Here is a 23,900-nt window from a genome sequence, read left to right as displayed (position 1 = left end):
TATGTATTTTTTTTACATTTAAAAAATTGCATTAAGAATACTGAACATGAGTTTTACACTCAATACATTTTTAAGTATATAATTAAAGTAACATTAACTCCAGGCACAATGCCGTATAGATCTCTAGAACTTAATCACCTTGCGTAAGTAAAAAAATTTTTTTTTTACTTATGATGAAAAGACAACCTTTGGAATCAAGGACCAAAGTGTTAATACAAATAACTAAAAATTCATCAATAAGCACTTCAAGGAACTAACAAAATATGCATTTTGCATATTCAAAACAATAATCTACTAACTAGGGTGAATGGGACTTCAATAGTTTGAACACTGGGACTTCGTGTTTTTGCAATGTTTCGCTAATGTGCCCAATGCCTCTCACACCCCAAGTAGCCTGGTCTGTCTGTATGTATATGTTGATGCTTAGGTATATACGCAGGACATAATTCTACAAAATCACACTGATCTGTTATCTTCTTAGAAAATTTTTTAAAATTTATTTTAGCCACATCTTGGTAAGATTGGGAGTATAGAGTAATTTCTCAAAGAGGAGTTCCACGGACCACATGCTATACACCTCGCTATATTTACCTTCCTCCCTCGTGAAGCTGGTCGATAATTTATTCTTGAGAAAAACAAAAAGACCAAAGTCTCTCTCACTTCCATTTCAATATATATAATGATGTTTAATGACATTGTATTAATAACTTCACATGGGTTATTTCAAGAGATTTTCACTAATAATTCTAAGTTCAGATGAAAGTTCAGTTGCATAAAATTGAACATTGCAAAAAAGCATGAGCTGAAGCAAAATAAGAGTCTACTTTTCTCTCATGTAAAATGAGTCTGAACAGAGCCAGTCCAGGGCTGGTTTGTTGGCTTCCTAGGGACACCAGGGACTCAAGTTGTGCTACCTTTCTGCTCTGTCACCTGGCAATCATTTCTATTGTCAAGGTCGCTATGGTTGAAATCAGATGCTGGAATTCCAATCATGAATTCCAATCATTCTTACATAGAATAGAGGAGGAGAAATGGTTCCTCCCACCTCCTCTGCCTTTATTCTTGAACATTCTCAGAAATCTCATGCAGCATTTCTTCTTATAGCACATTGGCCAAAACATAATGTCTTGACCACACTGGGGAAAGTGACACATTTCACCCATGAATAATATCAGTGTTGTGTTCCTGAGGAGGAAGTAGAGAATGGGAAGAGAGTAAGAGAGAGAGAGCCTGAGACTGATTGAAAATAGGCAACTAGCTGACTGTCCCAACAAACTTGATTCAAGTATTTAAAAAGAGAAAACTGAGGTTAAACTCTTTAATTCACTGGTTCTTTTCTTCACTCCTTCAGGCAACCAATACTATTGATTTTTTTTTCCTTTTTCTGTATGTTACACACCATCCTTGTACAAGGAATGCAATGTCTAGCAATTAGACACGGTATTTGCTTTCACATTGCTTTCAGTGCAGTAAAGGGGTTTGATCAGGGAATAGGAAAACGCAACAAAATGTGACATGATCTATGGGAGGACAAAGGACTATGATAGCAAGTAGACAAGACCCATTCAGTTTAGATTCTACTTACAATGGGAGAATTCTGATTAAGAGGGAACATGATTAGGAGTTTGCCAAGTGAGATTAGGAAATGCAAAAGAATATTTCAGCACAAGGACAGTTCACAGGACAACTCCAGATCAGAGGGATCATGCCCTTTGTGGGATTGAAAGTTCAACGTGGGGGTGCCTGGGTGGCACAGCGGTTAAGCGTCTGCCTTCGACTCAGGGCGTGATCCTGGCGTTATGGGATCGAGCCCCACATCAGGCTCCTCTGCTATGAGCCTGCTTCTTCCTCTCCCACTCCCCGTGCTTGTGTTCCCTCTCTCGCTGGCTGTCTCTATCTCTGTCAAACAAATAAATAGAATCTTAAAAAAAAAAGAAAAGAAAAGAAAAGAAAGTTCAATGTGACTGTTGTTATAGGGATTTAACAACATACACAGCAATAGAGAAGGATGGAGATGTAAACAGGATTTAGTGAGCCACTTATAAGTGTGTTTTGTTTCAGTTTGTTATTCAGAGTAATAGTTAGTCATTGAATGGTACAAACAGAAGAATGACTAGATTCACTTTCCCCTGAAGTGTACAGTATTCAGGAGCCAAAGAAAGGTAGATCTGAACCAAAAACCTCAGATACTTTTCCACATTTTCTTTCCTAAGTGAGTTGATCATTTTTTTTTAAGTCCCAATTTAGAATACTTCATGAAAAATAGTTAAAATTTTGTCTGTCTTGGAAGCCCTGTCTTATTTTTCCGTATTTATTGAAAAGCTTTACTTTACAAGATATGTGTATTGTTTGAAATCATACATTGGATTTATTACCACTCCTAAATTCAATTTAGATGGTGGCTAAAATAATTTCCATATCTTTAATGAGTTTTGTAAATCACCTCTGAGCACACAGACTAATATTCTTTGTGAAGCTACTGGAAGAGGGATGGTCATAAAAGGAAGCTTTGCTAATGAGTGAATTGCAGTGGAATATTCTTTCCACTGTATGTTTTCCATTATTTTAATCAAGCAAGTGACAAAGAGAATCTCCATCCTTATTGTGCAGCAACAATAGTAACACCTGCAGAAAAATGGGGACCGCGACAGTTAACAAATGTAAAGCACCGTGTGTGTTAAAATGAGTAATATTTATCAGGACTGAAAATAATTCTTCAACACTACAATAGAAAGGGTTTATATTGTCATTCACAGCAGTTAAGCATATAATTATAATAGACCCTGAAATCCAGTCAACATAATCACTTTCCCTTAGTTGTCTGAGGTTAAAAAAAATAAGAAAAAAACTGTGATTATATTAGGAAATATTTTTGTACAGAGAGAATTATTAATCAGAAAAAAATGTCCTCCACTGAAAGAAAAAAAATGTTCTTACTAAAGTGGAATAATTTTTCTATTAATTATTCCCATTGAGACTTCCTCAGTGACACAAAAACGTACATGCTCATATGCCAGAGAATTATAATACCTCAAGAATAAGACACTATGAGCCCTATTCAATATGTGTTCTGGTGTCAAGCCATCAGAACTATTTTGAAAAGAGTCCTTACTTTACTTTAAGAAAGGATAAAAGAGACATTAAAGAAGAAACTAATGATCTCAGAAAAATAACTTCCAAAGTATGAATGATCCTCAATAATTTTGATACAAGTATTTCTGTGTAGATTTATCCATACCACTCACTCTGAGACATCATATCAAGTCGGATAATAAATCATTCTTCAGCTGCTTGCAGAAAGTATATGCTCTCTTGAAGGAAAATATAGAGCATGATTATGCTACCTCCCTTAATTTAGTAATTCCCTTTTCTTAACTTCTCCAAATAGATAAATGAAGGTGAGATTCTGAAAAGTTCTTAGGTTTATTTAGTACCAAAGTACTATGAGAAATCTTTAGCATTAGCGTGAACTGGAAAACTGGACTTCTATAACTGGCAAACCCCAAAAAAGCGAATTACAAGATAGAACCTGTAAATACGCAAATTCTTAAATATTTACTTCCATCTTCTTTGCAATCCCATATCAGGTACACCAACTGGAGTATTTGTGAACATTCTATGTGTTCACACATAGAGAAATTTGGATGACTCAGCCATCAAAGTAATTGTATAGGACCCTTTTGTAACAAGCATACCTCAACAAATTTACTTATTAATCTACATTAATAATATATTTTAATTCCTTTTAAGTGTATATTTTAGTTTTATATCCTGGAAAAGGGTATATCCATGAATAAAGAGATGTAGGATATAGCACATGAAGGGGAAAAAATAGAATTAGTATATACAAGAATGTTCTGGGATATCACAGAGAAGAAAAACAATTTTTTGAATTAGCGTACTTAGGGAAGCTCCTTGAAATCCATTCCCCACCCTCTCCCCCCAGCTACCTATCCCCCCTATTTTTTTTAAAAAAAAGATAAATGTAGATTGACTGGTCCTTCCCTAATTCTGGGTCTATAGGACAAAACATGAGAAAATCTCTACTAGCAGGGACATTTTAGAACAAATTAAATCCATCAGTATCCTCATCTGTAAGAAGACAATTTGATGTTTCCTCAGATACATTCTAGTATCTTAGTTACTAGATTCACAATGGTGAAGTAAGTGGAACTAAGTAAAAAGTGGGGATATCAGGATTATCACTTGAAGTCTGGTGATACAGCTTTCACACTAGACAATAGGGTATTCTACATAAAAATATTCAGTATATTGAATATGAGATATTTTGTATAGTTAGTCTTCTATTCAATTGCTCTTAGTGTTCATAGTAGCCATTTATTACACAAAAAATTCAATTCACTTGATATGTATATGCTACCTACTTGTCCCTTTGAAACCTGTTCAGCATCTCAGCCTTAATGTGGTGAAGGATCCATCTGGCATCAGATAAGCATCAATTTAATTTCTGCAAACTTTCAATGTCCTAATTCTAGTCATCTATCTATATCATCTCTCTCATTACCCAAGCTCTGCATATGACTGAGACCTACTTTTGGTAGCCAGCCCCCAAGGCTGTCCCCAGTGATCACTGCCCCTTGGCACTGGTGTGCTCGTGCTGTCTGCCGCACTGTGGCAGGATTGGTCTGTGTGATCAACAGCATAAGGCAGAAGTGAAGCCCTATCACTTCCAAGACCACAGCTTGTGTCATGAGCACTCTCTCCTTCACACTCTCTCTTCTTCTCAGCTAACTTGCAATGTTGTGCAGCCCTATGGAAGAGCCCGTGCCAACACCCACGTGAGTGAGTTTGGAAATTGATTTCCCATCCCCAGCAGAGCCAATGGCTTAATTGCAAACTTATGGGAGACCCTGAGTTAGCTACTAAGCTGCTAACAGATTCCTGATCAACGGAAACTGTAAATACTTCTTTTAAGCTGCTAAATCCCCAGATAATTTGTTATGCCGTAATAGCTAACTAATCCAGACCCTGGTACCTAGAAGTGGAGCTCTGCTGTTGCAAAAATCTAAAATGTAGGTGTGGCTTTAGAACTGGAAGGCGCAATCTGAGAAGAGCTTTAGTGAAAGCTTTGTGTCTTTTTTTTTTCATTTTGACTGAATTTTTTCTTTTTTAATTATATTTTTTTATTATATTATGTTAGTCACCATACAGTACATCCCCAGTTTTTGATGTAAAGTTCCATGATTCATTACTTGAGTATAACACCCAGTGCACCATGCAATACGTGCCCTCCTTAATACCCATCACCGGCCTATCCCAATCCCCCACCCCCCAATCCTTCAGTTTGTTTCCCAGAGTCCATACCCTCTCATAGTTCATTCCCCCTTCTGTTCATCCCCCCTTTCTTCTTCCCTTTCTTCTCCTACCGATCTTCCTACTTCTTATGTTCCATAAATGAGTGAAACCATATGATAATTGTCTTTCTCTGCTTGACTTATTTCGCTTAGCGTGATCTCCTCCAGTCCCGTCCATGTTGCAGCATCTGAAAGCTTTGTGTCTTGAAGGAGTTACTGGATGCCTCTGGGGAGGGCTTGGGAGAGTGTGGGAAATGTTACTGGGAACAGTTCAGGTGCAGAATATTTAGCAACACCGCCGCCTGCAGTTATGCGGAATGTGGCACAGGTACCTAACGAAGCAGGCAATCTAAAGAGATCTCCACACACAGTGAGCGCGCCATATGGCTTCTTCCTGCTGCTTTCAGGGAAATGTGAGAGAAGATCGATAAAGTAAAAGAAGAACAGTTGAATAAAAAGAAGGCAGAACTTGATGATTCTGAAAATCCCCAGTCTCCACAGATAACAAAACATGATCCAAAGACAAAGCAGAGGGTATGATTGTAACATCTTTTCTTTAAGACCTCCCTCAGAAAGGTAGAAGGCAGTATCTCAGCGTACTACTAGGAAAAATGGCCCCTAAAGGGATGAAAGGTGTGTATCTTCTGAATGAAACAAGAGGACTTCTAGGAGGCTTCAGGACATTGCCCTCAGCAGAAGGGGAAGGTAAAGGATTACCTCACAGATACGTATGTGTTTGTTCTGTTATGTTCTAAAAGGAGTAGATCCTAGAAAGATTGACAGAGGGTCCACCAAGTTTTTAGAAGTCCAATGTTTTGACTGAATGCGTTAAGAGTACTGAACAAAAAGACGCCTTTAGACACCCCAGATTATACTGACAAGAAGTAGGTGGAGAGAATTATTCAGCTGTAAACACAGAGTAACTTTCATGAAATGGGAAGGGGACTGAGAGGTCAGAACCAAACCTTGGAGGGCTGAGTGAAGAGACATGAGGAATTATCCCCAGTCCTTGCGACCTAATCAAGGAAATCCCAACATTTTGATCTCTGTAGCGTGATCCTCTATCAGATCCATCATTATGGATTGGGTATAGGGGTGCAGATACCTTTTTTCTTTATTTCTATAGGTTGAGAAGAACTGCATTTGCATGGCTGTATTTAAGGAACTATACCCAAGGAAATTCACCCATACCTGGACCTGCTGTAGAGGATAAGATTCTTGAATTCAAGTAGATGTTGAAGTGGGATTATAATTTGGGGTGTGGAGGGCCTTGAGAGAGGTTAAGTATACACTGAAAGGGTCAGAGAGATGAGCAATTTTTAAGTACTTAATACTGTATCATTAATTATAATCACCATTCTCTACATGAGATCTCCACAAGTTGTTCATCTAATGAATGGAAGCTTGTATTCTTTGACGTCTTCCCATTTCCCCTGGCCCACAGGCCCTGGTAGCCACCATTCTAACTCTCTGTTTCTATGAGCTTGACTTTTTTAAGGTCTGTGTATAAGTAAGATCCTACAGTATTTGCTTTTCTCTGTGACTTAGCATAATACCCTCAAGGTCTACCTGTGTTGTTGCAAATGGCAGGATGTCCTTCTTTCTCATGTCTGAATAATAAACACCACACACACACACACACACACACACACACACACACACACACACACAAATACACGTACACATACATGCCCCCCCCCACACATACCACATATCATCTTTATCCACTCATCCATTGATAGACACTTAAATTGTTTTCCTTATCTTGGTGATTGTGAATAATGCTGTAATAATGCTACAACAGGAGAGTACAGATATCTCTTCAAGATCCTGTTTTTATTTTCTTTGGCTACAAACCCAGAAATAAGATTGCCAGATTACAGAGTAATTCTATTTTTAATTTTTTGAGGAACCATAAGGAACTATTAGTACTTATGCTGGATCATAGAGTAATTCTATTTTAAATTTTTTTGAGGAACCATCATTCCCAAAGTGGCTACATCAATTTATATTGTCACCAACCATGCACAAATGGTCTCTTTTTTCCACCTCCTTGCCAACACTTGTTATCTCTTGTCTTTTTTTATGATAGCCATTCTAACAGGTGTGAGGGGATAGCTCATTGTGGTTTTGACTGCATTTCCCTGTTGATCTGCAATGATATTTGAGAACAATTGGCATTAATTCTTTAAATGTTTGGTAGAATTCACCAGTGAAACCATCTGGTCTTGGGCTTTTCTTTCTTGGGAGGTCTTTTGATTACTGATTAAATCTCCTTACTTGTTATTGGTCTGTTCAGATCTTCAGTTCATGATTTAGTCTTGGTAGGTTGTATGTTTCTAAGAATGTATCCATTTCTTCTTAGGTTATCCAATTTGCTGGCATTGAGACTGGCTTCTGTTATATCCAGTGTCCTTATATTTTTCTGACTGTATATAAAACACTATTGGGAATGTATTTAGTCTCTCTTGAAAAGTTTAGTTTCTTCGTAGGATGAACAGAAATCATCTTTCCTTGTCTTGAGTGTGATAAGTGTTTTGGCAGAAAAACTGATATCCTAGAGCTTGACAACTAATGGATTTAGGGACATTAACACTTGAACTATAAGTCAAGTTTTTGTAGCAGCTACACATTGGTTCTTACGTCCTGACACTAAGTATCAGACCCCTTAAATACAACAATATCTGACTTCTGGTATTTATTTAGAACATATGTGAGCATTCATATGAAATGATAAAAGCAGCATTTGCCTCGGGCTTTCCCTACACAGCTGAGGAAACAAAGCTACTAAATGCTCACACAGTTCTTGCACTGAGTTTTAAAAGTAAACTTTTATTGCTTATAAATCCTTTAAACCATCAAGTATACTCTGTGCTATTCTTTCCAAATGCTGAAATAATTATTTTCAAAAGAAAAAAAATTCATTCTAAAGGGCAAAGTAATTAGGATAGGAAAAGTGATATACAAGCCAGCATTGGGGGCTGGGTAAGGGAGACCCAGGAATACAAGTACAACTTCAGGACCGGCCGAGGCTGTGACTGTGAAGGTGGTGGTAGAACACAGATATGAGTCTCAATGTGCTCTAGTAATGCTGGTTTGGATTAAGAGGAGCCAGGGGTAGGATGAGTATTAAAACCCATGATACTACCCTAAGGAAAACTTGTGTGGCGGTCACTGTTGGATGCATTCAACATTATAATACTACAGAAGAAGTCACGTCGATTTTGATATTTAGGTAAAGCCACTATTCTTACCCTTTTCTAGTACAAAACACATGATGGCTGATTTACATCTGTGAAAAATAAATTCCTTTACTGTGTCCACTAATGTGCATGTTAACTATAGCTCCATCGTTTTTCTCTTCTAGTCGAGAAAGTATTACAGCAGTATATTAGAGTGCCCTTGGAGGTCTTACTTGCTTTTGTATTAATTTATTATGAAAAGAAATAATCTTCCAACGTTAGTACTATTAACACTTATTGTTACCAAGATTCACCTCACTGATAAAGGAATACCACAGTTGTAAATCTTTATTTATCTTCATTATTTTTTAAATAAATGCCTCTTAATAAAGGTTTTTAGAACCTCTACTATCTTCACTGCTCCCTTCTGCTTTCTCTTGTGGTACTATGATGCTGTAATAGGAGATGTTGTTCTTTTCATTGAAGTATAGTTAACATACAGTGTTATATTCGTTTCAGGTGTACAATATAATGATTCAACAATTCTTTACATTCCTAAGGGCTCATTGGGATAAGTGTATCACCACTGTCACCAAACAACATTACTATGATCTTATTGACACCTTTCCTTGTGCTATTCTTTTCATCTCTCTGACCTGTTTATTTTGTAATTGAAACTTTATACCTCTTTTTTTTTTTTAAAGATTTTTATTTATTTATTCGACAGAGATAGAGACAGCCAGCGAGAGAGGGAACACAAGCAGGGGGAGTGGGAGAGGAAGAAGCAGGCTCATAGTGGAGGAGCCTGACGTGGGGCTCGATCCCACAACGCCGGGATCACGCCCTGAGCCGAAGGCAGACGCTTAACCGCTGTGCCACCCAGGCGCCCCGAAACTTTATACTTCTTAATCCCTATTATCTATTTCACCCATCCTTGCCTCCCATTCCCTGGGGAAATCACCTATTCGTTCTCTGTATTTCAGAGTCTTTTTTTTTTTTTTTGTATAGCCTTTTTTTTCCCCTTTGGTTTTCATTTGCTTTGCTTCTTAAATTCCACCTATGAGTGAAATCATATGGCATTTGTCTTTCTTTGTCTGACTTATTTCACTTTGCATTATACCTTCTAGGTCTGTCCATGTTGTCGCAAATGGCACGATCTCATTCTTTTTTATGGCTGAGTAATATTCCATTGCATATGTATCACATCTTCTTAATTCATTCATCTACAGATGGACATGGGTTGTTTCCAAATCTTGGCTAATAATGTAGCAAAAAACATAGGGGTGCATATATGTTTTCAAATTCATGTTTTTATTTTCCTTGGGTAATCATCCAGTAGTGGAATTACTGTATCATATGGACTTTCTATTTTTAATTTTTTGAGGAACCTCCATACTGTTTTCCACAGTGGCTGCACCAATTTGCATTCTGACCAATAGTGCATAAAGGTGACTTTTTCTCTACACCCCCACCAACACTTGTTATTTCTTGTCCTTTTGATTCAAGCCATTCTGACAGGTGTACGGCGATATCTCACTGCGGTTTTTATTTGTATTCCCCTGATGGTTAGTGAGGCTGAGCATCTTTTCATGTGTCTGTTGGCCATTAGTATGTCTTCTTCAGAAAAATGTCTATTCAGGTCCTCTGCCCATTTTTCAATAGAATTATTTGTTGTTCTGGAGTTGTGTTTTGTAAGTTCTTTATGCATTTTGGATAGTAACCCCTTATCAGATACACCGTTTGCAAATATCGTCTCCTGTTCAGTAGGCTGTCTTTTTGTTTTGTTGATTGGTATGGTTAACACTAATTGTCATATTTCTCAAGATCCACCCCACTAACAAAGTAATACTGAGGTTGTAAATCTTCAAAATATAGCAAAAACAGTTCTGTTGAAAGAGCTACTAGAGAGGTGCCCAGTTAAAAAGAACAAGGGAGGATCAAAATAACTGATTGTTCTGTTGGTAAACTCAGAGGGATGTTAGTGGGCAAATTAGCATCTCACAAGGTTAAGCTACTATAAAAAGAATTCCATGTATTCAAGTTATATATGTTTCATCTTTATCACCCTGTTTGAGTCAATGCAGTATCTATAAATGTTATATTATTTTTTAGATATTTTTGGGAGAAACTTACTTTCTATGTGGCTAGAACCTAGAAGGTTCAACATTGAGAACATTACACAGGATCTGAAGGATAAATTTAATAAGTACACGGGAATGAAACTGATTAAGAGGCACAGTGTTTGGCAGAGAGTCCGGGACATAACAGGAACTAATAAATACATACTGAAAACCAGACCTCAGAATTTTACAGCTGAGTAAGATCCACTAAAACTCCTACAGCAGCCATTTCATTTGAAAGCTGGAGACACTAAGCTTTTTTAATGTATTTTTTTCTAGGAGACTTAGAAAGGTAATTGTAACATAGTTCAAAACTTAGACTGTGGAATGGATTGGCCACTTATTTACTCAATGAACTTGAACCAATTATTTAAATTCTATGAGCCTCACTCTATTCAGTGAGAATAAACAGCTACTCTGAGTTCTGACATGTATGTAAAGTGATAAGAAAATGCAGGACACATGAGGAGCATTCAGTAAATGACAGTGGTAGTGTTGATATACAAAGTTGCTCATAGACCAGAGGATAGGATTTATGTGTCCTGCATCCATCACTATTTATAAATCTATTTCCAAATTCTAACTAAACTATTATTTACTGGCCTTTCATGCATGGAGCATGTCAATTTCCTATATGCTATTCTTAATATTACATTATGATGCCTATGTTATCAATTTTCTATCAGAATTAGTGTGTAATATTAAATGGCACTACCACTGGCTCATTTTTTCAGTAATATTCCTATTATAATTTCTGAACATTCTAATTCATCAATGTTAAAGATAATTTCCTCCCCTCATAAAAATATTAACATCCTTTTTTGTGTGACTAAGAATTGTCTTCAAGCAAGTTCTTCCTGTCATTAATTAAAATAATGAGTAGTGTAATATTAAATGTGTAATTCTCTGACAAGCACTCAAGTGTTTGCCGAGAAGTCCCTTTCTACCAAAAACATCTGGAAAATAATATGGTAAATTAAAAAGCTGATACTTTAATACACTACAGGGTAATCCCCAAGTCGAGGTAGGCAAACTGCCAAATTGGCAAAGCTCCTACTCCTGGCATGGTGCCACAGCTTCCTCGTTTTTTCTTTTCTTGATGTGTTATATGAGGATTTTGCTCAGCCCCTTTCTATTTTCACTGCTTTCCTTATCAGACGAGAAAATGACAACAAACACATTCCACCACAGGTTAGCTTTTCTGCTTGCGACGGACAGTACCTTACACAGACCCAGCTATCATAAATATTTTAGGAACTCAGATAGACTTGGGACCAGCTGTAGTTAGTAAAAATAGTTGCATGACTCCTGCCCCAGCCGTAAAAGTAAATTGCTCCTTCTCATTGGTTTTATGTCCTCTGCTAGATGCATTTTAATGGGCATTCAGGTCCTCTTCCAAGAAGCTGTAGTCCTTTCCTTACTTTTTCCCCTCTCTCGACTTTATGTTTTCAGAGTGTTGAATAGTATATTAAGAGCCTGAAGCTTTAAAACTCAGTCATCCAACACTTTGTGAGATGAGTTACTTGATTTGTCCAGGACGTTACTGTTCTGGTTCTCAGCCATATTATGTCTTACACTTTGTAAAAGACTTTGAACCTCAGATGTACACCAAGAAGGATTAATTTCCCCACTTTTCTAAAAAAATACAAAAACAAAAACAAAAAATCCAAAAAAACGGAAGCTCTGAAAACTGATTCTTCCTAAAATCAAGAGACAAATAATACACCTGTACCCCTTAAAATGTAAAACTTTCAATAAGGTAATCATTCTACATATTAGATACAAATTAGTGGAAAAACAAAGAAGCAGGACTAGAATTCAGGTCTTGTGATCCCACATCTGGAGATTTTTCTGTGGCAGCACCTTGTAACCACAAAATCCAGACAGGAAGAAGGGAAACAGTATATGAAAACAGCATGTGGGAAGACTTTCAGATCATATTCAGATATTTCTCACCCCTCAAATCTCAGGTAAAATATCACTGATGAAGACAACATTGTATCTGATAGAAACAGAAAAGTCTTCAATGATATCTTACCTGAGACTTGATGGGTAAGAAATATCGAAATATGATCTGAAAATCTACCCATATACTAGTTTTATTGTCTCCCTCAAACTTCCTCCACAGTATTTCTCCCTCTTGTGGTGTGAACCTTTTCCCTTACAGTTCGCATCTCAGATAATTTCTGAAAGTTTGGCAGGAGAAACTATGACCTCATTTCTTTTCACATACTGCAATAACATCTTTTAAAAGTAATTTTTTTCTCAACAGCAAGAGACAAGATTCAGTATGGAAAATTCCAATGATGGAAGAGGAAAAAGAAGTGGGATCCATCATAAGCTCTGTTCCTGCCTATGGCTGGCTACTTGACTGATCGTCCTCCTTCTGTCATGAACCACATGAAAAACTTTACTAACCTCCTGGTATCCACAAGATTAGCTTGGAATCCCTCAGCAGGGCCAGTAGGCTCTACTCTTCTCCTTTAGTCACATTATCAGTCCCTTCCTCCAATCCCACCAAACCCATGCATTGCATCTGTTCAACCACACTCTTGAATCCCCTTGGTACATTGAACAAAACAGTTCCTTTCTCTATGTCTTAGGTAAAGAGAACTTTATTTGAACTGCTGATTTATTGGGGTGTGCTTTTGGAATAAAATGAATTAAGAGATGTAGAACTGGATAGTGAAAGATGTGAAGCCTTTTTGAGTTTTGTCACTGAATGCAGTCTGACTCTAAGGAGGGAGCGTAACCTTGGGCAAGGCTTCTCTCCGTCTGAAAGCAAGTCACAGAAAGATATTCAGCCATGAGTTATCAACAACCCATGCTCCAAGCAGATGGGAGAATAAATGACTCAGTCTTAGGGGGGAGTCTGGGCATAACACCACAGTATCCACATTAGCTTGTAAAGACATATTATACTCTCCTCTACCTGTGACAAATCCTACTCATCCTTCAAAATGCTGGCCAAACAGCCTTGCTTCAGATATTTCCTTAATTATTCACTTTTTTCATGATGTCATATTTTATGTCTACAAAATAATATTTATCATGGGCGTCACTAGTCTTTGAATTCCATGCAGAAAGGCCCTCTATCTTACTTATTACTTTCTCCCCAGTGCCCAGCACAGCACCAGGCTATACTAATTAATAAATATTGAATTAAAAACCACATCAAGCTGGCAGCATGCAGGCCCTCTCCTGAATGCCTTCCTCCTTTCAAACTTGAGATAGTAGAAATTAAGTCATATGTATGTATAACCAGAGAGGATCTGCTGCTGTTCTGCCCTGAGGTTCTTGCATGAAACATTTTGTTGAGAAAGAATTTGTACTATTTATACCCAGGGGAGGAACTCGTGACACAAAACAAAAGAGAGACAGTTGTAGGAGTAATTACACAAAATTCAAAGTTAGGAGAGCTAAGGTTCAGCCTAGACACAGCCATGTACTAACTAGGAGATCTCAGAGGGTCCTATCTATCTATGATTTATTTATTTATTTATTTATTTATTTATTTATTTATTTATTTTTAATCTATGGGGGGAGGGGCAGAGGAAATGGAAGAGAGAGACTCTCAAGCAGACTCCCTGCTGAGGGCGGAGCCTGACGTCAGGCTCAATCTCATAGCCCCCGAGATCATGACCCCGAGATCACAACCTGAGCTGAACCCAAGAGTTAGCTGCTTAATGCACTGCACCACCCAGGTGCCCCAGAGGGTCCTAGCTCTATACATACCACGATTTCCTAGGACGTTAGCATGTGATTTCATACAAAGGTGTTTGAGCTAAAAGGGACGTTGTATAATTTGGGGGTATCTGAGCTAAAAGGGAATTTGTAGAATTACTATGTGTCATCAGAATGGAGTGAAAAAGGTTAAAAGTGCTTTACAAAGGAAGGCCTTTTTAGACAACAAAGTTTTAGTTATTTACAGATGAAATGGTGGTGGGCATCTGCCTTAGGCAAAAGAAAATGAGCAAAAGAGCTAATAACAAAAGAAAAATGAGACTCAAAACTGTCAGGTCTATTTCAAAACTAAATCAGTTCACATGTGCAGGGGTACAATTTAAAGTCAAACCTAAATATTCCAATATTCCTAGACTTATTCTTAAACTCATCCTTTTTAAGATATGTTCTCTCCTAAAAACCTCATCATTCTCATTTCATTTGCCTCTACTGGGTATGGCCAAATCTCTGGAAATAGGTTATCAGTCCATATTGTTATCAGATTGGGTCTCAGAAACAGCTTTTGCTGCCAACCAAAAGATATTTTGGAGACCAATCAGAACATTATCTGTTTAAACACCAATTATAATTCTTGAGTTTTCTTTTCTTGAAGAGATACACGCCATGACTTTAGCATTTTACCAGAGGAATCTGTGAAATGTTTTATTTCCCTTTTGATTTCTCTCTTTCTACATGCACGTACGCGCACACACATACACACTTTCCCTGTTTTTCCACTGAAAGGGGTTAAAAGTAATGACATAACCTTAGCAACAAACACACACAGCATTCATATCCTGCCTTTTAAATGTAACTGTTCTCTCAAATCAGTCAAGGTGACTTGAAGGAAAGGTTGAATCCAGCACTGGGTCAAGGAGAGTTAACAACAAACTTGGTACTCTTGATGTGTGAGAAAATAAGGAACTATATAAAGAAAGATAAGGGCCTGTCCAAAATATCCACACAGTAGCTAGTTTGAAGAGACATCCATTGGCCAAAACTGAGACAATTCGAACATCAAAATAAAATGAGTAACAGACTTATGGAGCAATAAACAGATCCATGAATGTACAGTAATATAGATAAAGAAAGAAACAAATACGAACGAGAAAGAACCTTATATATGAATGCTAATTGATAAATATAGAGGGAATGCTGGATTTGGAAAATCACCTGTGGTTGCTAAAATTATGGAGTAATAGTTTGATAAAAAAAGAAGAGTTAAATCATTGAAAAATATTTCTCTGCAAATGACTTATTAATGACAAGGGGATAGTAGTAACTGTATAGTAGAGAAAACTCACTGACACTCCAAGGAATCAAAGTTAACGTCACCAATAATGGGACTAATCGGCATCATGTGCTTTACGATATGACACGCTGAGAAGAATACAACACTATTCTGTGGTACACCTTCAAGCACTCTGAATACATGAATGTAATTATTAAGAGAAATCAGACAAACCCAAATTTAGGACATACTTTACTATCTAGTACTCTTCAAAATTCAGGGTCGATAAATGCAAAAAGGGTCAAAAAGACATTAAGAAGATACATGAAATCTAAATATGATGTGTAACCCCAGCGTGGATGCTGGATTAGGGATGAAATACCTATACAAAACATTACTGGGAAAATTAACAACATTTAAGTATGGACTATAAACTGTATAATGGTACGGTGTAAATTTTCCTAATTTTGACCACTATACTGTGCATATGTAACAGAATGTCTTTGTTCTTAGGAATTACACACTGAAGAATTTAGAGGGAAAGAGGCATCCTATCTATAACCTTCTCTCAAATACTTTTTTTAAAAAATTGGGTGTGTATAAAATTAGATCATGAAGCTTAGTTTTACATGTGTAACATATTTTATACATACCTCCACACACAAAGAGCAAAACAAGCAACTGGTGAACCTGAATGCAGGGTTTGCAACTTTCCTGTAGGCTTGAAGTTGTATCCAAATAAAAAGTTGCAAACAAAATACTTGACATATTAAAAAAATCGGTGCAGTACTATGTATTACATAATGCCTGACCACAGCTCTGTGCTATGTATAAGCGTGTATGGCTTAACAGGCTTTTATTTCTAGATAAATACATCAGTTAGTTTCAAAATTAAAGACAACAGAACAGTGACAGTTACAATATTTCATTTCCGTGTTTTGTTATTTAAAAGTAAAATATATAATTAGTTTAAAAATATGTTCTATTTGCAATCCATACATCGAATATTTGTAAAGCTTTAATTCAACAAAAATAACTCCAGTGATATAGCATATGGCTTTTAGCTTACCCTTGTTCACTTCAGTATTAAAAGGTATGCCTTTTATTCAATTCATTATTAAGGGCATCCATGACACATTGATTACATTTCCAAATAAAAATATTTAATCCACTAATCTTTTACTATATATCTGGTAGGCACCATGGGTCAGATTTAGCCACATTAACTATAGGAAGGTCAAATTAAACAAAAATAGAAGTACACGTACAAGGTTAAAATTACTGCTACTTATATAAATATCATGGGAATTTTTATTGAATTAAGTTCAAAGTGGCTTAAAATAGTTGTCCTCTATTGATTTCATTCTTTTGGGCCTCAGATCATGCAGCTTAGGTTTTATAGAATATTCGAGACATCACATTCATCAAGCTCCCACTTCTAGTTGTCCTGATAATACATATTTTCTTTCAAGGTTGGACTCTCATGTCTCTTTACCTAAAATATTTCATTAGATTTTGTGAGTTAGCATTCATCATTCTCATCTCTGGGTACCCACAAAGTCTCCATACATATGAGTCCCCATAGTATCTAATGAGAAATCCACATATTAAACCTGAGTGAATGTGATTTTTGTGTAAAAGCAGGCTTATCATGAACGAGCTAGTCAAAAGACACTGAGAATATCTGGCTCAGGCTGGTAGCCCAGCACAGTAGTTAAGAGCACGAGATTAGCAGTCAAAAGTACCTGAAATTGGATCCTCACTCTACTGCCTACTAGTTAGAGGACGAGAGCTAGTATTCAATCTTTATGCGTGTCCAGTGCTCATTTATAAAATTAGAATAAAAAAATGTTCTTAGAGATGTGTGGGAATTAAATATACTAGTAGATACAGTGGGTTTATATAACTGACACATAACGAGTTCTATTTGAGCATTATGAGCATTTACTCTAACTATACCAATGCATCAATAGGTAGGCAGGTGTTCTGCAGAGAACGGCCTGCTTATCATCTTGAACCACTCCACATGAGCAATTGTTGAAAACAGTGTAATGCTTATTCCAAACTTATTCAACAGACTATGTGAATCCTGGTTCTATTACTTGCTAGCCAAGTGGTCTCATAAGTTTCTTAACTTCTCTGAGTCTTTTACCTACATTTGTAAGGCAGAACTAGCAGTGAGATAAGAGAGATATGAGGAGAAGAATGGAGAAAGGAGGAGAAAGAAGAGAAGGAACGAAGAGGAGAGAGAATCTGCCCATAATTTTGGTGAGGAGGGGAAAAAGAGAAGATAGTGGAATGGGAAGATGAGCCGGTGAGAAAATAAAAAGATTGAGAGGGACATGAAAGCAAATTAGTCAATGAAAATACCTTGGAGCAGTTAAAGACAAGATGAGAACAGGAATATTATGTGTTCAGTCTGAAGCAGATGTACTGTCGGGAAGTAAACCACTCTTACATACCACTATATTCTCAGAACCCCCACTCTTCAGCAAATCATTTGGGTTAAATGGAATCAAGGAATTGAGTTCAGTTCCCTATCTTGATTAATGACATTTAGATAAAAATGACTATATTCAAGAGCACAAGCTCAAAAAGGCATAGGCATAAAATCCCAGAAACACTGGTGTTGATTTAGACCTCTATGGAACAAGGGATAGGAGCTGACATAAACATATGAAAATCTCAAAGACTCAGGACACCTTACCTGTTTTCTGGACCACATTGTCTTTAGAGGAAGATATCATGCTACACGGGTTGCTTTAAAATACTGGAATTCTATGATGCAGTAAAGGGAATAATTTTTACCTTTCCAGAAAGTACAATGGAGAACAATTTTTACAAAGGTTACAAAGAGACCAACTTCAGTTCATTAAAATGAAGATTATCTTGATAATTAACTCTTTACAAAATTATTGGGGGATTGGATACCATCAGTTCCATAACTACTTGTTTAAACAGAATAAAATGACCACTAGTTGGCATTACCACAGAGGGGATTTAAGCCTAAGAGAGGAAGGGGAAGCAGTTGATGTTTGAGACTCTTTCAAAAACAAACAAAACACACAGAAAAGAAAACAAAGAAAGAAGCAATAGGAAGGAAAAAAAATGGTAGCATTTAGTAAGAACTGGTTCTTTACTAAACTAATTTTTAAGAGAATAAATTAAATCTGAATGGTAGGGGAGAGAGTCAAGAGTCCTTATATCAGAAAAGTTTGAAAATAATGGGCACTGGGAAGAAATGGTGCAGGAGGGGAGATAGATAGCATTTGGAGCAGGGAGAGCCTAATGGTGTTCTTAGGGCTGATTTCACAGTATATATATATGAGGCTGGAAGCTAACAAAGCAGAAATGTACAACAGAAATATGTGAAGGTTAAAGTAGCTCTACGACATGTGGGCAATGCGACCATTTCTATTTTGGAAGATATACAAAAGTGTATATATTCACTCTCACACAACAATTACTTGTAGGACACCAGCTAACGTTTGGGTCTTGTAGGTGAGATGGAGAATTAAGCACGAGCATACATTCAGAGTTTACTAAAAATAACCAATTAAGCACACAGACATACTGTTGTTGGGTAATAACAAACATATTTGGCCTTTTACCAAAGATGTTGCAGGAAGAAGTACACTCTATTTTCCCTATTTTCTTACAACTTGACTATTGCTTAGCATCCTTTTTATTTTTTTATTTTTTTTAAAGATTTTATTTATTTATTTGACAGAGATAGAGACAGCCAGCGAGAGAGGGAACACAAGCAGGGGGAGTGGGAGAGGAAGAAGCAGGCTCATAGCGGAAGACCTGATGTGGGGCTCGATCCCATAAGGCCGGGATCACGCCCTGAGCCGAAGGCAGATGCTTGACCACTGTGCCACCCAGGCGCCCCTAGCATCCTTTTTAAATCCTCTTTTGGAGAAGTCTGAATATAATATTTTAAAAATCCTACAACTTATTTCCATATTTTGGAACTTTACATTTAAATGGTTTCCCTACCTCCTTAAGAGACGTTATTCCATAAAACTTCTCTTAGTCCAGTGTCTTCTTTCTATTTCATTCCCTCCTCCTACTTGCTGTTTCAGAAAATAACCACAAACAACTTCTTTCATCTTTTCTGATTTCTACATTCTCTTTCTTTCTTTAGAGTGAACAGCTTATTCAAATATCCCATATTCTGCCTCCTGTCACTTCCAGAGTGGTGAATATTATCTAATCTTTCAAGCTTCAAACTAAAGATCACTTTCTCAAGGAGGACTTTTATGACCCCTAGACTATGGCATTCTCCTCTTCCTAAAGTTCCAACTACGCCTAACACCCACTGCACATTCCACTGCAGCTACCTGCCATGCTGCCTCCTGTACTAGGGTATCGATGAAGTCAAGGCAGGTACTACCACCTTATTTATGTTCATTTACTGTGTCCTCATGACTACTGGATATCACATGGGGGAGATAATGACTAAATGACTGGAGAGATAGGCGGATAAAAAGATAAACTAATCAGTGTATATCTACCAGGTACCCACAGGATTCTAGATTACGTGAAGGTATTAGGTATTGAAATGAGGGGGATGTTGCCCTTTTAAGACGCTAAAGATTTAGATAAAGAGATGCACGGGTAAATGACTAAAACTAACGCAGGGGAATGAGACACATGCTATTTCTAAAAAGTATCAGCACACGAAGTGCTGCTGGGCAGTGCAAAGGAAAGAGTCAACCCAGCTGGGAGCATCAGAGGCAGACATCACAGAGAGGATAGGTCTGACTTCAGTCTTGAAGAAAGAATAGAAAATTGACAGAGATGGAGGGAGGGCAAACCCTGCTCCAAGCTATAGAGGCCTGGTCAAAGATGACATCATCAGGTGTGTGTAGTCCAGGTTTTGTTGGAGATTCCTATAAAATGATTTAATCAGGAAAAACAAGAAAGTGGGACACAACGTGGAGGGGTTTAGCAATTAGACTAAAGAATTGAGAACAAAGTATGTAGGACATAGGGACACATAAAATATTTTTGAGAAAATAAATAATCAGCTTTTTTAAGGATGATAACTGACAGTAATATGAAGAGGTCCTTACAGAGACCGAAAGCACCCAAGTGAAATAGGAGGCTATTTAAAGAACCATGGCAAAGGGATGATGATAAATGCAATGCCACATCAAAAGAACCTATTAATATAAAGTTTATATTTCCTATTATACTTGAATGACCATCCTTAATGTCTTTGTAATACGCACATCTACTTAGATGTAAGATGGATAAGTCTCGAGAGAAAGCACCAAATGAAATTTACTAAAAGTTATATCTGAAAATCAAATTTGAAGGCAGACATGTATTCAAACACAAATTAAGGTGACGGAGCTCATTATAAGTATCTATCTGTTAATTAGATCAAAACTAAGTTTATACATGTGTCTAGAGTTTATATAGAAGGAGGTTCTATTGTATCAATATTTTTAATTTAATACTACCATAACTCATTTTGAAAACAATAGCCCGTAACTTGAAATGACATGTACATTTGTAGCTTGAAAATTTTAGTGACACATACATTGACTTGGGAACTTATTTATTTAGGTTTTGATTGTGCATGTTTTCTAGGTTTACTGGCGGGGGGGGGGAGCTAAGGAGAATATGATTGAAATGACTATATTTATTTTGAGGTCCTGGATGTATTTACCTGTTTGTTTCATCCTGATTAAGCTGCAGCTTGTGCTAACCTTGGTGAATGCGTATCTTTTTTTCCTGATTTAATTGCGATTGCCTGGAGCTTCAATCTGCGTGTAGCACTGTGACAGTTTATAAAACAACAAAACAAACTGAAACCAAAGTCAACCAGGGAGGAGGAGACAAGAGGAAAATGAGAAGTGGGAGATTTTCATCTCAGTGAATTTCATGGACTAAAAGTTTGGGTTCCCCCCAGATTCATACACTGAAGCTCTAACTGCCATGTGATGGTATTTGGGGGGTAAGCCTTTTGAGATATAATTAGGTGTAGATGAAGTTATGAGGCTATGACCCACATAATGGGATTAGTACACTAATGAAAGGCCATGTGAGGACATAGCAAGAAGGCAGCCACCTGCAGCCAGAGAAAGTGCTCTCCCCAGACATCAAGTATGTTGAAACTTTGATTTTTGGCTTCCCAGTGTCTAGAACTGCAAGAATTAAATGTCTCTTGTTTAAGCCATCCGGTCTATGGTATTTTGTTATAACGGCTGGAGCTAAGGCAGTGGACATACTGTATATTTTGTTTATATATATTTCCCTTTCCAGAAGCTAACTTTGTCCTCTTTTATCTAAACATTTTTGTTTTTATCTACAAAGTAAGAACGTGATAGTCAATGGCAACAGGTTTTCTAAGTGTTACAAATGGGTGAAGAGCTTAAGTTACATATAAATACTTAAAATGTATTTTTATAGTAAAAATGTTTCCTTTAGGCTCTGATGCTTAAAAGTTTGATTAACGAAATAATTATGTGGAGTTTTCCAGTTGTATGTATGCACTCCTGATACAGCCTCTAGTCTATACCTATGTCCTGTGGAAACTCGTCCGTGAGGATGGCACGAGATAGACAGGTGAAGGGGACGTTTTTAACAGTGAGAAATTCAAGGTGAGGAATAACCAGAAAAACTGCAGAGAGAAGTTAAAGTGGAAACTGAGACAGAGGCCCCTAGTGGCAATTATAAGGAGTGACAAAAAAGTAAAAACCATCAGTGATAAGCATCTATGTTAAAAACCAAAGGGTTTAGGGGCGCCTGGGTGGCTCAGTCGTTAAGCGTCTGCCTTTGGCTCAGGGGGTGATCCCGGGGTCCTGGGATTAAGCCCCACATCGGGCTCCCTGCTGGGAGCCTGCTTCTTCCTCTCCCACTCCCCCTGCTTGTGTTCTCTCTCTTGCTGGCTCTCTCTGTCAAATAAATAAATAAAATCAAAAAAAAAAAAAAACAAAAACAAAAACAAAAAAAACAAAGGGTTTAAGTGCATAATGAATTGAATTCAACAGACTGTTCTCGAAGAGTGGTCAAACAAGACTGTAAACTTGAAAGGGAAGCTAGAATTTTCACAAGCTTGATGTTCTCCTAGCACATTGGGGTTCAACTCACCACCTCACATAAAATTATGTTACGTTTTTTCAAAGAATAATTTGGCAGTCCTGACCACTCCCTCCCCCCCCATGCTAAAATCTTTTCCTTCCACGGTTTCTGGGATATGGCATTCGCCTGGGTTCTTGTCTCCTCCCTTCAACTGGCTAACTAATCTCCTTCTCAGATCTCTCATATGAACGTATCTCCTGAGTCACCAGGTGCAACTCTGTTCTTCCCTTGGATCTTAAGAACAGGATAACCCACTGCCTATTGAATAGTGCCTTCTAGATACACTGCTGGCCCCTCAAAATCAACATGCCAATACCTGAGCTCCTTTTTCCCAAACCAACTCCCTTTATTGATCCCTGAAGCTTTTTAATAGCATCTTCTGCACTTAAGACAGTATTCTCATCATGACTTTTTGGCCCCTTCATCTTTCCCGCTCACCATACCCCTGGGCCTCTTCCGACACTTAGTTTGAATTTCAGGAGCCGTTAGTAAACAGAACCGAGCTAAAGACAAGGATTATACTTTGAAAAAAATCCAAAATTTACTGTTTTATGTTGTTGTAGATGTGCGTTTCATATGTCTATGGAATTTCCTGTGAGGGTGGGATTTGAGTTTCTCTGTTTAGATATATTTGGTTTAGTTTATCTACCTGACAGATGCTCTCATGGATTTCCTTCTGAAGAATATTTTATTGTTTGTTTCAGGTCCCCCCCCCGCCCCGCTCCGTGTGAACACCACATTATTATCTTGAAATGTTTGGATTCTCGAGCTGTGTTAATTTGCGTTCTCTCCTAATTTTCTGGCAACTTAATGATCTCTCAAGAAGAAGAAAAAAAAATCTAACATCTTTTTATTCACAGGATTTTAACACATTCAGTCTTCCCTCTTTGGAGGTTAGATCTCTAATATCCTCCATCCCACAGAGCCATGGGGTAAAATCTCTTGTCGCCCTTTTTCGTAAGTGTTGTTGTTCAGGACTTGCTGTTCCAAAGTAGTGAAATAGAAGCTTGTATTCACTACCAACTTCCACTTCAAGTCATTGCAAACATATCAAATGTTCTCTTGGTCTCAACTCTCTGATCTTAAAAATGCCTGACCTGGGTTAATAATAGAGCTGTTATTAGCCCATAAGCAATTGAGAAGGAAAATGCAGCACTAGCTGTAAAGTTTCTCATGGAGTTCGTGGACTACATTAGGTCCTGGTTAGGTGCTGTGGGTGCAGAATGTTACCACT

This window comes from Ursus americanus, chromosome 21 (assembly GCF_024610735.1).
Source record: "Ursus americanus isolate L20-20 chromosome 21, mUrsAme1.1.p, whole genome shotgun sequence".
In the NCBI taxonomy this organism is placed as follows: domain Eukaryota; kingdom Metazoa; phylum Chordata; class Mammalia; order Carnivora; family Ursidae; genus Ursus; species Ursus americanus.
Note: the sequence above shows the minus strand (reverse complement) of the source record.